General features: G+C 52.4%; 2 non-coding genes across 2 annotated transcripts in view; both read left to right on the forward strand.

The window, feature by feature from the left end:
• Window positions 1–13,199: 13,199 nt before the first annotated feature.
• On the forward strand, window positions 13,200–13,354 carry LOC124572232. The gene has a single exon (XR_006971987.1). It is a non-coding gene; the product is annotated as a 5.8S ribosomal RNA (ribosomal RNA).
• Window positions 13,355–13,542: 188 nt separating this feature from the next.
• Window positions 13,543–15,000, forward strand: part of LOC124572213 — a 4,222-nt gene continuing 2,764 nt past the window's right edge. The window contains exon 1 of the ribosomal RNA XR_006971977.1: window positions 13,543–15,000. This exon is cut by the window's right edge and continues 2,764 nt beyond it. This is a non-coding gene — a ribosomal RNA (large subunit ribosomal RNA).

Raw genomic sequence — 15,000 nt, forward strand, 5'->3', positions numbered from 1 at the left:
TCCACGCCCCCCTGCGTGGGAAGAGTCTTTCTAGGCCATGACCCACCGGAAGGGCGCAGCGTCCCCCACCCCAGACATGTGACGTCACACCATCGGTATTGACGACTAGACTGATTCCTTATAATCATTTGCCATACACCGGTGGAAGCTGCCGAGACGAGTAACTACATAGCGGGCTCGCCGTGTCACTAATGTACAGAGATACAACAGTTTCGACTGGAACCGGATTAAACGTATACACGGCGCTGATTAGTAATAGATAGAGCCATCAGAATACAGATAATGTATACAACTGTCCGTATACATGCTGAAAGACTCTGCTCACAATCACAACCACACGTCAGCCACACACCCTTATCACGCACTACTCTCTGCCTGTAACACGCACACAGACAATATGTAAGCACCAGCATGGAACAACACCCAGTGCATCCTCTCCGCCACATTAGACAATCCACACTGTCATAACCAGACTGGGAGGTCCACTCAGAAAACAGAATATCCCACCCACCCGACAACCACCATTGCTCAGCCAAGCCACCAACACCCACACATGTCCTACACAGGGGTGCACCCAACATCACAATACTGCCTCCTCTCACAGCACACAAACAATGGCAGGAATGAAAGACACAGGTCTGCCACAAGCATGGAATGAGAGCGCCGCCTGTCATGAGCCAAAGGTGCATCCTGACGTGGCAAATCAGATGATGCCGCAGGCATCCACTTACTATAATCACAATCAACAAACCGGCCGCCCCGCCCCCCATTAAACCTTTCCTTACAACAATGTGTACCTTAACCTAACCTATATCGTACCGTAACCTAACCTATATCGTACCGTAACCTAACCTATATCGTACCGTAACCTAACCTATATCGTACCGTAACCTAACCTATATCGTACCGTAACCTAACCTATATCGTACCGTAACCTAACCTATATCGTACCGTAACCTAACCTATATCGTACCGTAACCTAACCTATATCGTACCGTAACCTAACCTATATCGTACCGTAACCTAACCTATATCGTACCGTAACCTAACCTATATCGTACCGTAACCTAACCTATATCGTACCGTAACCTAACCTATATCGTACCGTAACCTAACCTATATCGTACCGTAACCTAACCTATATCGTACCGTAACCTAACCTATGTCGTACCGTAACCTAACCTATGTCGTACCGTAACCTAACCTATGTCGTACCGTAACCTAACCTATATCGTACCGTAACCTAACCTATGTCGTACCGTAACCTAACCTATGTCGTACCGTAACCTAACCTATGTCGTACCGTAACCTAACCTATGTCGTACCGTAACCTAACCTATGTCGTACCGTAACCTAACCTATGTCGTACCGTAACCTAACCTATGTCGTACCGTAACCTAACCTATGTCGTACCGTAACCTAACCTATGTCGTACCGTAACCTAACCTATGTCGTACCGTAACCTAACCTATGTCGTACCGTAACCTAACCTATGTCGTACCGTAACCTAACCTATGTCGTACCGTAACCTAACCTATGTCGTACCGTAACCTAACCTATGTCGTACCGTAACCTAACCTATGTCGTACCGTAACCTAACCTATGTCGTACCGTAACCTAACCTATGTCGTACCGTAACCTAACCTATGTCGTACCGTAACCTAACCTATGTCGTACCGTAACCTAACCTATGTCGTACCGTAACCTAACCTATGTCGTACCTTAACCTAACCTATGTCGTACCTTAACCTAACCTATGTCGTACCTTAACCTAACCTATGTCGTACCTTAACCTAACCTATGTCGTACCTTAACCTAACCTGTATTGCGCCTTAACCTAACCTGTATTGCGCCTTAACCTAACCTGTATTGCGCCTTAACCTAACCTGTATTGCGCCTTAACCTAACCTGTATTGCGCCTTAACCTAACCTATATTGCGCCTTAACGTAACCTATATTGCGCCTTAACGTAACCTATATTGCGCCTTAACCTAACCTATATTGCGCCTTAACCTAACCTATATTGCGCCTTAACCTAACCTATATTGCGCCTTAACCTAACCTATATTGCGCCTTAACCTAACCTATATTGCGCCTTAACCTAACCTATATTGCGCCTTAACCTAACCTGTATTGCGCCTTAACCTAACCTATATTGCGCCTTAACCTAACCTATATTGCGCCTTAACCTAACCTATATTGCGCCTTAACGTAACCTATATTGCGCCTTAACGTAACCTGTATTGCGCCTTAACCTAACCTGTATTGCGCCTTAACCTAACCTATATTGCGCCTTAACCTAACCTATATTGCGCCTTAACGTAACCTATATTGCGCCTTAACGTAACCTATATTGCGCCTTAACGTAACCTATATTGCGCCTTAACGTAACCTATATTGCGCCTTAACGTAACCTATATTGCGCCTTAACGTAACCTATATTGCGCCTTAACGTAACCTATATTGCGCCTTAACCTAACCTATATTGCGCCTTAACGTAACCTATATTGCGCCTTAATGTAACCTATATTGCGCCTTAATGTAACCTATATTGCGCCTTAATGTAACCTATATTGCGCCTTAATGTAACCTACGTTGCGCCTTAACGTAACCTACGTTGCGCCTTAACGTAACCTACGTTGCGCCTTAACGTAACCTACGTTGCGCCTTAACGTAACCTACGTTGCGCCTTAACGTAACCTACGTTGCGCCGTAACGTAACCTACGTTGCGCCGTAACGCAACCCACGTTGCGCCGTAACGTAACCCACGTTGCGCCGTAACGTAACACACGTTGGGCCTTAACCCAACACACGTTGGGCCTTAACCCAACACACGTTGGGCCTTAACCCAACACACGTTGGGCCTTAACCCAACACACGTTGGGCCTTAACCCAACACACGTTGGGCCTTAACCTGCTCTGTAATTGTCATACGACGCGTTAAATTAGTGTAGTGTTGCCTAACTGCAACCCCCGCAATATAGTTTGCTACTCGCACTGCCCGGTCCCCAGTGTATCGCTTCATGTTAAACACCTTGCAGCTATACACTGTAATGTGGATGGCAGCAGGACGTACATGCTCAATGCCCTTTGCAGTTGTTCATTGGCATTTGCAGTTGTTCATTGGCATTTGCATGGCGAAGCACTTAGCCTACGCTGTGGTACGGCCTGTGTCAACTGTCCGCTGATGTTGTACGTCCAAATCACACACTGTACTGCACATTGGTCCTCATGTACTGAATGATACATCGTGGTACATGTGACCGTACAACGACTGCGCCAACAACGGCGAACCATGCGGTCCAAATGTTGTGCACTCAGCTACGTGTCGTCTCCCTATAAGAGCTGGATTGCAGTGTGGTATGCCCTGGATGGCGATCAGCATGAGCCGTCTGTTGATGTAGTGGCGCGTGTTGTCAGACGTAGTCGTCTCTTCTCACACACCGTGATAGCATGGTGCACTGCGTTCCACATCTGCGACATGCGACAGAGGCCGGTTGACAGTCGTTCGCGCAATGGACATCGCATACGTACGGGGGCCACCTTCCACGTGTTCGCGAAGCGTGCACATGTTGTTGCGTGTATGTGGGCAGACATAGTGTGTCGTGACACCTGACACAGGCATGCAACAATCGTTGAATTTGCAAATGGCGATGGACGCCTACGTTTGCTGGTGACGTTACGCAAATGAACAACTGGTAAACCGTTGTGGTGCGGTTGTTCTCGCTAGAGGTGAATCAGTGATGGCGACGATCGGTTGAGCTACCAACCGGTTGTTCCAGCGATACCCACCATGCCCACGAACGTGAATGGCATCTGGGTGTGAAGCGATACGCGGCGGTGGCTGGGTGGGACCGTCCCCGGCCGGTGAGGGGGGGCCTCCCGGCGTGCTGGCCGCGCGGTGCGTGGGCGCACGCGCTACAGCCGGCTGGTGGGGGCGGCCAGTGGCAGGCGCGCCGGCCGACGGAGGCGGCAGGCGGCGCAGCTGCGCGCCGGCGCACCCTGCACGCGGCGCCGTGCGGCCAAAGTAGGTCCTCGCGGGCCCGGTGCGAAGCGCGGTGGACATCTGCAGTGTGCTGGTCCGATTGAGGACTGTGTGCGCTGAGGATGCGCCGCCGCCCGGCGCTCGGCGCCGCGACGCCGTCTGCTGCTCGGTCGCCTCTGCGGTTCTCGCAGGTGGTTTGTATCGCAGCTGTGCGGACGTGTTGGCGCGTGCGCTGTGCTGGGAGAGTTCGCTTCGGCACCCAAGTGGGGCTTTTGTCCTTCTGTGGCGCTGGCGTTGGAGCTGCCGGTCACCGTAGGTGGCGCGTGTTGTCTCCCGCCGGCAATGCCACGACAGCACGCTCCCGGGCCTCTGTCGGCAGCGGCAAGCTCAGTTGGGAGCACGGGTGGTCGCACCTAAAGCGTCTACTCGCCAAACTCCGGGCGATTGCGCCTCTCTCGAACCCGACCAAGTACTTAGGACGGCGCTGCGCGCCGCCGGGACCTGAGAGGGTTTCGAGGTGTATGGTGCAGGGGAGCTCAGCCTCCTCCTGTTTGCAGAATAATTGAGCGGACGCTTGCGTGTTCGCGCGGGCCCCCGGGACACACTCCCGGGCGGCCGGCTGCTCAGCTCTAGTTGACGCAGCTCCCTGGTTGATCCTGCCAGTAGTCATATGCTTGTCTCAAAGATTAAGCCATGCATGTCTCAGTACAAGCCGCATTAAGGTGAAACCGCGAATGGCTCATTAAATCAGTTATGGTTCCTTAGATCGTACCCACGTTACTTGGATAACTGTGGTAATTCTAGAGCTAATACATGCAAACAGAGTCCCGAGTCTGGCGTGAGGTCAGTCGCTTGACGGCGCGTTTCGGCGCGGGCCCGCCCGTTGCCGGCGCGCCGTAAGGCACGGAGGCTCGCACTGGGGCGTATCGCTTTCCAGTCGGGCGTGCCGCGGCAGTCCTCACTCGGGGAAGTGAAGCGTCTCTTACAGCCTCTCCTTCCCAAGTGGCTCTTTCCGCCTTCCCGTGGTGCCAGACGTCAAGCTCGGCATTCTGCCTTGCGTCAAAAGGGAGAGCTGCGACCCAACCCGATGCGAAAGCGAAGGGTGCGTGGCACAGGGGGAGCTGTGTCGAGGGACCGAACACCAGTCCCTTTCTGTTCGCAGGGCACAGACCAGCAGGTGCTCTGCATGCCGGCGACCTCGTTTGTCGGCGTGGGATCGCGGCGCGAGTCGGCAAGGATGCTTCGCCGCGCCCCTGGGTAACCGGGGCGTGTTCTGCCAAACCCAGGAGGTGGTGACATCGCCTGGGCTAGGTTAGATGGGCCCAGACCGCCGAACGACTGGGGGACCGACCCACCACCTGAGTAGGAGTGGGTCCTTGGCCTTCAGGTGGAAACTCGGGCTAGTAGGCGGCGAAGGGCGAGGGGTGCATCCGCCTCTCCGGAGTGCGGGGTGCACTTGCCGAGGAGCGTCGAGTGAAATCGTCGACGACGAGGCCTTCGACGGGGACCAGTGCGCTGGCAACGGCGCGCTGAACCCTGCAGCTCTGGAGTGCCCTTGACCTAGGGGCGAGGTCGGTGGGCGAGCTGCAAGAGTCCCCCCCCATGCCAGAGGAGCCGGTCCGGGGCAAGAGACGGGCTCCCAATCCTTTTTTCGCTTGTCTACAATATGGCCGAGTCAGAGACAAGCGAGTCATGTGCGCCTTCGAGGGCTTCTTTGCTTACTGTTCCCTCCCCATCAGGGGGCACGGGGCAGACCGAGGAAAGTATCAGTGACAGGCATGCCAGGATCACACAATACCTGGAAGCCAATGTGAAAAATGGCAAGATCAGCCAGGCTGCGATCTTGACGTTAAAAAATGAACTCGCCTCCTGGGCTATTGCTCATGCGAAGCTTGAGGGGCGGGTTGAAGAACTGCAGAAAGAGAATGAAAGGCTGCGCAAGCAGCCAATAAAGTCATGGGCTAATGTAGTCGCTCAAACGACACCTAAGAGCCAAACTACTAGAGATACAATTGTAAAAGTATCACAAAGACCAGATACTGCTGTCTTTTTGCGACCATTACCCGGTCAAGACACAAAAAAAGTGCAGGAGATATTCACAACAACGATCAATCCTGTAAAGGATAAAATTAAAGTCAACAAAGTAAAAGCCACAAAGAATGTTGTGATAGTTGATGTGGCAACAGTAGATGACCGAAACAAAATACTCAACAACCAAAAACTGTGCAAAGCCGTTAAATGTGAACCCCCGAAAAAGAGAAATCCGCTTGTAATTATGTACGACATTCCGGTCACATTTGAAAATAATGAACTTCAAGAAACAATTCGCAATCAAAATTTTGACGATATAAGTGCTGAGGACTTCAAAAATGAATTTAAACTTAAATTCAAAACAGGGCCAAGAGACAAAGACGTTGTGCATCACGTAGCAGAAGTTTCTGGCCAGATGTGGAAAAAATTAACCTCAATGGGTAAGATTTACATTGGCTTCCACGCCATAAATGTGCGGGACTTCTTGGTGGTACCTCGCTGCCATAATTGCGGAGATCTTGATCATGTACACAAGTACTGTGAGAGGAAGTCGGCTTGCTCCAGGTGTGGAGAAGAAAATCACATCAGGAAAAACTGCAAAAATCCGGCAATTTGTATCCCATGTATAAAGAGAGGCAAAAAGACTTGCAATGCCTCCGGTCGTAACTGCCCGACGTACAGGATGCTTGAGCAGAGGCTAATATCAAGAACTGATTATGGCTGAGCCAAATACAGCACCCAGGATGCCTAAAAGAAAATCCCCATGCAAGAGGAGAAGGGATGCGGCAAGGGCAGCCCTGTTCAAACAATTTCTTGCAGCACTTGCAGAAGGAAGTGATGGTAGAAAGAAAATGAAAGATGCGTGCGTCCAAACGGACTCTCAAGAACAAGTGGCAGCCCCCTCTCCCTACTGCTGGGGATCGCAAGCGCCAGGAAATCAGGCAACTCGCGACAGGCGTCCTGTAACGGTGGGCCGACCGGCATTCGCTCAAGGGAGTCCTGTGCTAGAACTGCCGGTGCAGGTCAATACAGTTACCAGTACAAATACACAAATAAATAGCACCAATGTGAATACTGACTCGAGACAACCAAAAGCTGTGAGAACAGTGGTTGATCCGGTCAGAATATATCCCAATCTCGAGCATTCCCTACAATTATCCCGCCTGGAGGAGCCGGCTGTCCTAACCACCGCACTGCGACATCTAGTGCGGGTAGGACATAGATACGGGCGCAAGGTCACCTTCTCGGCCATGGAGGCTGTAGACAGGGTACAACTAAAGACAATGAATCTCCCCACTGACTTCGGCGCCCTGCGTGACCTAGTAAGAAAGGTGTTTGAGAGAAGAAATGAAACCTTTAATTTAGAGGAAATATATAATCAGTCTGTCCTATCCAATGGGAGAATAGCTTACAACTGGACAAAAACCTTCCCAGAATCATATGTGCACACATATTTCCCATAGTTACAGAAATAAAGATAGGACAGCTAAACGCACACAATAGTAGACTGGTCATGCAGGAACTTCGGAGAGTGGTGGAGGAGAGGAGTCTTGACGTGCTCTGTTTGCAGGAGCCATACTCTCTTGCGGGGAACATAGCCTACGCTGCCATGAGCTGGCAAGTAGTAAGTTTTGGAGACGATCCGAAAGCCACCATCATAATAATCAACAAGGCACTGAGGGCAACAGTGCTCTCACACCTCTCGGACGACCACTGCAATGTTATTGAACTGCAGTCACCAAATGGCGTCATATATTTAATAAATATGTACTTTCAGTACGGTACAGAAATTGACCTGTACCTTGACCAACTTACGCAGGTGGCAACGGTGCTGAGGGGCAGAAAGGCAGTTGTGGTGGCGGACGTGAACGCCAAATCCCCCCTATGGCACAGTGGCACTCGAGATGAAAGGGGAAGCAAGCTGGAAGAGACTATTATGTCTCTGCAACTCCTCATTGCCAACAGACCTGGAAACCCCCCCACCTACACAGGAGGGGGAGGGAATGGAACCAATATTGACATCACAATGATGACAGCCAATATCGCTGCCAATATACAAAACTGGACTGTTACTGACGGGGACACTACCAGCGATCACAACCTGATCACATTCACAATCACAGATCAGGAGCGCCACTGGGACATAGGGTGGGAAGTACAACTAAATTATAACAGGACCAATTGGGAGCGTCTCGCAGGAGAGTTTGACCCTCCGACATGGCCGGAAGATGACGATGACGTCAACAAACACGCCGAAGAACTGGTGGGCGCTCTCACCAGGGCGGTAAAGGCTGCTGTACCAACCAGGAGGAGAGCCGTTGCGGCTTCTCCATCACCATGGTCTGCGGAACTAGGGCAGATGCGTCAGTCTGTCAGGAGGGCGAGGAGGTATTACCAGCGAAGTGTCGTCTGGGAAGAAAAACAAAGATGGCTGCAAACATATAGGGAAGCCAAAGAGCAGTTTCAGAAAGAACTGCGAACAGTCAGGCTGGAAAGCTGGAAAAAATATGTGCACAGCCAATTGGCTATTGATCCCTGGGGCACTCCTTACAAAATAGTAAGGGAAAAAATCAGGTCGCCAATGGTGCTTTCCACAATCAGGGATGGAAATCGGATGACTGGGTCTTGGCAGGAAACTGCTGAGGTCCTTCTCCACCAACTCCTCCCTGATGATGAAGAGGAAGAGGACACAGAAGAACAACGCCTAATTAGGCAGGCTCTGCAAGCAGACTATGAGAATAACATCATGGTGTACCCTTTCTCTGAAGAAGAAGTTGCAGCCCACATTAAACCGCTAAAGAAAGGAAAGGCCCCAGGACCAGACGGCATCATCGCGGAGGTGGTGCAGTACCTCGCTCCTCAACTAGTGACACCTTTAGCAAGAATTTACAATGAGGCCCTGCGCCTTAGAACATTCCCTAAAATCTGGAAGCAGGCCAACGTTGTAATCATCAAAAAGGGGCAAGACAAAGACCCTAAAGAAGCAAAATCTTACAGACCCATTTGTCTGTTGGACCTGTTGGGCAAACTGCTGGAGAAGTTACTGGCTGACAGACTGACAGCACACCGAGTGCTGTGCGGGATGAGTGACAGGCAATTCGGTTTTCGGCAGGGGCGATCTGCGTGTGACGCAATTGCCCTCGCATCCGAGGTCTGTGGGTCGTCTCCGCACAAGTACATAGTTGGCATCATGGTGGATATCAGTGGCGCCTTTGACAACCTGTGGTGGCCTTCGCTCTTCTCCTGCCTGCGGGAGAAGGAGTGTCCAGGGCCGCTATACGGCTGTCTCAGGAGCTATTGTATGGAAAGAGAGGTCTGGCTATCGTCCCCTAGCGAGCGAATAGGCAAGAAGGTCACGAAGGGGTGTCCACAGGGCTCTGTCCTGGGGCCACTCTTTTGGGACATAAATATGGAGCCTCTTCTGGAGAGCTTGGAAAACAGTGTGGATGTGCTAGAGGCGATAGCTTACGCTGACGACCTCCTTCTGCTGGTTGGCGGCCGAAGTCGCGAGGACCTCGAACCCAAAATCAATAGGACATTATCAATTCTCACGCAGTGGTGCCAGAACACGAAAATGACCATTGCGCCTAACAAGTCTACATACCTATTACTGAAAGGCCAATTGGCCAGAAATCCAACAGTAAGAATCGAGGGCTCACCAGTGATTCGGCGTCGTGAGGCCCGGTATTTAGGGGTTATAATCGATGAAAGGTGGAATTTCGCCAAACATATAGAATCAGCAACACAAAAATCACTCGAAGCTCTAAACAACTTAATCACAATAGGACACAGTAGATTTCATCTCCCACCAGAACTCATTAAGCTATATCACAATACCATTCTTGTCTCTATCATGGGTTACGGCTCCGGAGTGTGGGCACACAGGCTCACGAGGGTTGTGCCCGCTATGTCTGTGAGGAGGGTGCAACGCAACATGCTTTTGCGCTCCATCGGAGCGTACAGAACATCTCCGGGAGGGGCACTACTAGTACTTATGGGGGTGTGTCCCCTGGATATCAAAATCCGGGAACAGGCAGCCTGGTACTGGGTTAAAAGGGGAGACATAGATAAGACTGAAAGTATCTTGGGAGTGCGGGTGGGGGACAAGTTTGCCATTAAGAGGAGAGGAGAAGAGTTATGGCAAGAACTCTGGGATGCTGACACAACAGGCCGAAGGACTTACCAGCTGCTCCCAAATATTAAAGAACGTTTCCAACTATCGCATTTCCAGCCAAGTAAGGGACTGTTGCACTTCCTCACAGGACATGGACCGTATCCGGCATATCTATGCCGATTCGGGAAAAGGGCTACCCCCTCGTGTGACTGCGGAGCTGAATGGGGTACTCCGGACCACGTGATCTATGAGTGCCCCATCTTCGATGATGTAGCCAGTGACCTAAGAAACCAGTTGCCTCACAACAATACGTATCAGTTAATCAGAGATCCCACCACATTCAACATAGTAAACCGCCTTGCCAGCGAGGTATCAGCAAAGGTCCTGCGGGAATATTTAAGGGAAAACACTTGAACAACCGGACATGACATGACTGAAGGCGACCCATCCCATTCCGCCGGGGCGTGGACTGGCCAATCGCCGTGACGGTAGGAATCCGCCACGCTCCGGAACAGGGGGAGGGAGCGCCAACACCCGGATTCGACATTTGCGCACCGATCATGACTTAGCAATAGTTAGACCTTAAGTATATAGTAGACAGAAAATCTTAACAGAACCTGCAGCGATCTTCAAAAGGCCAGCCCAGTGCCAGGGGCATGCTCACTGGGATTAGCTCAGTGGGCACGGCCACACAGTAGGTTTATACAAACATCTGGCACGCCTGTAACGCTGCAGGAGGTAGTTCCTAGATTAGTTAGCAAGAGTAAAAGTAGATCTTACCCAACAAAGAAACTAACTCTTAGTTCCTGTAGCAAGTAAGTTACTAACACTAGATAGAAGTATAAATGCTGCTAATATTCAATAAAAATGTAATGTAGAGAATTAAGACCCACTAATGTATTAGGTGGTGGGTTAATATGTAAGAAATAATTTAATGGAATAAAGAAAATTTTTTTTTTTTAAAAAAAAAAAAAAAAAAAAAACAGAGTCCCGACCAGAGATGGAAGGGACGCTTTTATTAGATCAAAACCAATCGGTCGGCTCGTCCGGTCCGTTTGCCTTGGTGACTCTGAATAACTTTGGGCTGATCGCACGGTCCTCGTACCGGCGACGCATCTTTCAAATGTCTGCCTTATCAACTGTCGATGGTAGGTTCTGCGCCTACCATGGTTGTAACGGGTAACGGGGAATCAGGGTTCGATTCCGGAGAGGGAGCCTGAGAAACGGCTACCACATCCAAGGAAGGCAGCAGGCGCGCAAATTACCCACTCCCGGCACGGGGAGGTAGTGACGAAAAATAACGATACGGGACTCATCCGAGGCCCCGTAATCGGAATGAGTACACTTTAAATCCTTTAACGAGTATCTATTGGAGGGCAAGTCTGGTGCCAGCAGCCGCGGTAATTCCAGCTCCAATAGCGTATATTAAAGTTGTTGCGGTTAAAAAGCTCGTAGTTGGATTTGTGTCCCACGCTGTTGGTTCACCGCCCGTCGGTGTTTAACTGGCATGTATCGTGGGACGTCCTGCCGGTGGGGCGAGCTGAAGGCGTGCGACGCGCCTCGTGCGTGCTCGTGCGTCCCGAGGCGGACCCCGTTGCAATCCTACCAGGGTGCTCTTGAGTGAGTGTCTCGGTGGGCCGGCACGTTTACTTTGAACAAATTAGAGTGCTTAAAGCAGGCAAGCCCGCCTGAATACTGTGTGCATGGAATAATGGAATAGGACCTCGGTTCTATTTTGTTGGTTTTCGGAACCCGAGGTAATGATTAATAGGGACAGGCGGGGGCATTCGTATTGCGACGTTAGAGGTGAAATTCTTGGATCGTCGCAAGACGAACAGAAGCGAAAGCATTTGCCAAGTATGTTTTCATTAATCAAGAACGAAAGTTAGAGGTTCGAAGGCGATCAGATACCGCCCTAGTTCTAACCATAAACGATGCCAGCCAGCGATCCGCCGCAGTTCCTCCGATGACTCGGCGGGCAGCCTCCGGGAAACCAAAGCTTTTGGGTTCCGGGGGAAGTATGGTTGCAAAGCTGAAACTTAAAGGAATTGACGGAAGGGCACCACCAGGAGTGGAGCCTGCGGCTTAATTTGACTCAACACGGGAAACCTCACCAGGCCCGGACACCGGAAGGATTGACAGATTGATAGCTCTTTCTTGATTCGGTGGGTGGTGGTGCATGGCCGTTCTTAGTTGGTGGAGCGATTTGTCTGGTTAATTCCGATAACGAACGAGACTCTAGCCTGCTAACTAGTCGCGTGACATCCTTCGTGCTGTCAGCGATTACTTTTCTTCTTAGAGGGACAGGCGGCTTCTAGCCGCACGAGATTGAGCAATAACAGGTCTGTGATGCCCTTAGATGTTCTGGGCCGCACGCGCGCTACACTGAAGGAATCAGCGTGTCTTCCTAGGCCGAAAGGTCGGGGTAACCCGCTGAACCTCCTTCGTGCTAGGGATTGGGGCTTGCAATTGTTCCCCATGAACGAGGAATTCCCAGTAAGCGCGAGTCATAAGCTCGCGTTGATTACGTCCCTGCCCTTTGTACACACCGCCCGTCGCTACTACCGATTGAATGATTTAGTGAGGTCTTCGGACTGGTACGCGGCATTGACTCTGTCGTTGCCGATGCTACCGGAAAGATGACCAAACTTGATCATTTAGAGGAAGTAAAAGTCGTAACAAGGTTTCCGTAGGTGAACCTGCGGAAGGATCATTACCGACTAGACTGCATGTCTTTCGATGTGCGTGTCGTGTCGCGCAACACGCTACCTGTACGGCTCGCAGTAGCCGTGCGCCGCGTGCGGAACCACGCGTGCTTCTCAAAACTAACGCCAATGTTGTGTGGTACGAGCGCTGAAGCGCTGGAGCGGCTGGCCTGCGGCACCTGGCGCCTGGCGCCGGTTTTGAATGACTTTCGCCCGACTGCCTGTCCGCTCCGGTGTGGAGCCGTACGACGCCCATCGGCCGTGAGGCCGTTGGACACAGAACGCTTGAACAGGGGCCGCCACACGCCTACGTCCCGCCTATGCAACTGTCTTGAAAGAGACAGTGGAAACTAAGAAAAAGATCACCCAGGACGGTGGATCACTCGGCTCGTGGGTCGATGAAGAACGCAGCAAATTGCGCGTCGACATGTGAACTGCAGGACACATGAACATCGACGTTTCGAACGCACATTGCGGTCCATGGATTCCGTTCCCGGGCCACGTCTGGCTGAGGGTCGGCTACGTATACTGAAGCGCGCGGCGTTTGCCCCGCTTCGCAGACCTGGGAGCGTCGCGGCCGCCTGTGGGGCCGGCCGCGCCTCCTTAAACGTGCGATGCGCGCCCGTCGCCTGGCGGTTCGCATACCGGTACTTACTCGGTAGCGTGCACAGCCGGCTGGCGGTGTGGCGTGCGACACCTCGTACAACGACCTCAGAGCAGGCGAGACTACCCGCTGAATTTAAGCATATTACTAAGCGGAGGAAAAGAAACTAACAAGGATTCCCCCAGTAGCGGCGAGCGAACAGGGAAGAGTCCAGCACCGAACCCCGCAGGCTGCCGCCTGTCGTGGCATGTGGTGTTTGGGAGGGTCCACTACCCCGACGCCTCGCGCCGAGCCCAAGTCCAACTTGAATGAGGCCACGGCCCGTAGAGGGTGCCAGGCCCGTAGCGGCCGGTGCGAGCGTCGGCGGGACCTCTCCTTCGAGTCGGGTTGCTTGAGAGTGCAGCTCCAAGTGGGTGGTAAACTCCATCTGAGACTAAATATGACCACGAGACCGATAGCGAACAAGTACCGTGAGGGAAAGTTGAAAAGAACTTTGAAGAGAGAGTTCAAAAGTACGTGAAACCGTTCTGGGGTAAACGTGAGAAGTCCGAAAGGTCGAACGGGTGAGATTCACGCCCATCCGGCCACTGGCCTCCGCCCTCGGCAGATGGGGCCGGCCGCCCGCGCGGAGCAATCCGCGGCGGGGTCGTGTCCGGTTGCCTTTCCACTCGCCGCGGGGTGGGGCCGTTCCGGTGTGCGGTGGGCCGCACTTCTCCCCTAGTAGGACGTCGCGACCCGCTGGGTGCCGGCCTACGGCCCGGGTGCGCAGCCTGTCCTTCCGCGGGCCTCGGTTCGCGTCTGTTGGGCAGAGCCCCGGTGTCCTGGCTGGCTGCCCGGCGGTATATCTGGAGGAGTCGATTCGCCCCTTTGGGCGCTCGGGCTCCCGGCAAGCGCGCGCGGTTCTTCCCGGATGACGGACCTACCTGGCCCGGCCCCGGACCCGCGCCGCTGTTGGCTCCGGATGCTCTCGGGCGGAATAATCGCTCCCGTCAGCGGCGCTTCAGCTTTGGACAATTTCACGACCCGTCTTGAAACACGGACCAAGGAGTCTAACATGTGCGCGAGTCATTGGGCTGTACGAAACCTAAAGGCGTAATGAAAGTGAAGGTCTCGCCTTGCGCGGGCCGAGGGAGGATGGGGCTTCCCCGCCCTTCACGGGGCGGCGGCCTCCGCACTCCCGGGGCGTCTCGTCCTCATTGCGAGGTGAGGCGCACCTAGAGCGTACACGTTGGGACCCGAAAGATGGTGAACTATGCCTGGCCAGGACGAAGTCAGGGGAAACCCTGATGGAGGTCCGTAGCGATTCTGACGTGCAAATCGATCGTCGGAGCTGGGTATAGGGGCGAAAGACTAATCGAACCATCTAGTAGCTGGTTCCCTCCGAAGTTTCCCTCAGGATAGCTGGTGCTCGTACGAGTCTCATCCGGTAAAGCGAATGATTAGAGGCCTTGGGGCCGAAACGACCTCAACCTATTCTCAAACTTTAAATGGGTGAGATCTCCGGCTTGCTTGATATGCTGAAGCCGCGAGCAAACGACTCGGATCGGAGTGCCAAGTGGG

The sequence above is a fragment of the Schistocerca americana genome, unplaced genomic scaffold, assembly GCF_021461395.2.
Source record: "Schistocerca americana isolate TAMUIC-IGC-003095 unplaced genomic scaffold, iqSchAmer2.1 HiC_scaffold_179, whole genome shotgun sequence".
In the NCBI taxonomy this organism is placed as follows: Eukaryota; Metazoa; Arthropoda; class Insecta; order Orthoptera; family Acrididae; genus Schistocerca; species Schistocerca americana.